This window comes from Rutidosis leptorrhynchoides, chromosome 2, assembly GCF_046630445.1.
Source record: "Rutidosis leptorrhynchoides isolate AG116_Rl617_1_P2 chromosome 2, CSIRO_AGI_Rlap_v1, whole genome shotgun sequence".
Lineage (NCBI taxonomy): Eukaryota > Viridiplantae > Streptophyta > Magnoliopsida > Asterales > Asteraceae > Rutidosis > Rutidosis leptorrhynchoides.
In genome coordinates this window covers 612,293,463-612,295,424 of record NC_092334.1, presented here as the reverse complement: position 1 = coordinate 612,295,424, position 1,962 = coordinate 612,293,463, and positions in this window count along the sequence as shown.

Below are 1,962 nucleotides of genomic sequence, written 5' to 3'. Positions count from 1 at the left end.
GATTAGTGGTTCTTCAGCTGGCATATTGTCTCATTTATTCACATTAGACATCATGTCTATGGTTACCTTCCATAATTAAAAATTTGTACAAACACATGCCATGCATCAAACTATATGGCTGTGACCTCCATGTACTTCTCTCTGTTTATATGCCTTGGTATTAAGGCATAAACGATCAAGGTTTTAAAAGAGCTTGGTAATATTCATAACACATTTCATGAATCCAATTTACTGAAATGCTTGTATAACATCATCATCCCTTTTGAGGAAACCTAGTCATATGACACTCTTGTTTTTCCTTTAAATGACCTCCTCATTGATAATAAAATGCACTTCATAGAGGAACCTATAGAAGTTATGGATCGTAAGATTCAAACTCTTGAAACAGAACAATATTCTTATATTAAAAATCCTTTGGAATTCACGACATGGCCCCGAGTATACCTGGGAACGTGAAGACCAAATAAAATGGAAAATCTCTCTTCTCAATTGATAGAAACGGTGTACGAAATTGTAGTACTGATACCTAAAGCCGAGGATAAGTCAGGTGGCCACAAAAGAAAATGGGAAGCCCCCCAATCAAGCAACAACTTCGCCAAGAAGCCTTTTATAACAACCCTCAAATTTTCATACTTGAAATGACTATTTGACCCCTAGAGTTTCTGCATGCTTATTAATATTGAAATTAATAAGTAATTACTCTACTTTAATACAACGTTGACCAAATATTAATTTTTAGTCGACAAATTTTGTTAATTAAAGTTTATATTATTTTTATAATATATTTTAGTTAATATTACAAGTATTAAAAATTAATGAGTGACTACGTGTTAGTACATTTCTACGTAAAATGATTATATTTCAATTAATCGTCTCGGTTTCCAATCCAACGATTATATATATTCGTGATTTCCAAATCCGAATTCTTCTGTGTGACACTCCTATGTCATTTGTAATAATAAAATATTCCTATATTTTATTTCTTGAATTATTATTCATCTCGCGTATTATAAATCGCGTAACGTTTTATTTATCGGGTCACGTTCGTTAATCATTCGGGTCAAATTGTAAATTCAAATTTCGATGTTTGGGCCATTTCTAGCCTATATTCGGCTGACCCATTTTAGGTGGGTCATGGGTTATCCATTTTGCCTTTTAATTAAATTAAACCCATATTTTCAAAATAAATAGATAGTATCATAATTTAGATAAGGAAAAAAAAACTAATATCACACCTAATCTCGGCTCCCTTCTTCCCCCTTTTACCAAACTAATGTAATATTATTATTAATATTATTTTAACCACCTTATCTTGTATTTTGTATTTAATATGAATTACAACAACAACAACAAAACTCTAAACTCTCCTAATTAAAATGGTTCGGCCGACTCATGGGGTTTTATCCCCAAATTTTTGGTAATTTTTGATGTTCCATTTAATTAATAATATATTAATATCCCTAAGTCTCTTAATTCTATCACAAACCTAAACAAAAAAAAACACATATTACGGCTTCTCCTCTGCTTACGAACGAATAGAAGTTTTTTTTCCCAAACCCTAAAAGTAATCGACTAAACATCATCCTTATAAATCTTCATCATATCTCAAGACAAATTACATATTTGGAATCCTCGCGACGCGCTCTATGTTTCTATACTCCTTGTTCTTGATTTGAGGTAGTCATGAAACCCCATCTTTTTTTCAATTCTACCTAATTTTTATGTTATTATGCGTGTATGATTAGTATAGTGCTTTAATTGTTATTGTGGTGAATGTTGGAATAATTAAAATATGTTAAAATATTGATTTTTAATAATTATATAATCTGGACAGATCTGTATTTATAAATTTTGGGAACCGTGCCAATATTTTATGATAAAACAAAGTTTCTCAATGTGATCCTCATGAAGAGTAGTGCAATTTACATATAAGATTTGCGTTAAACAGACTTATAGAACTCA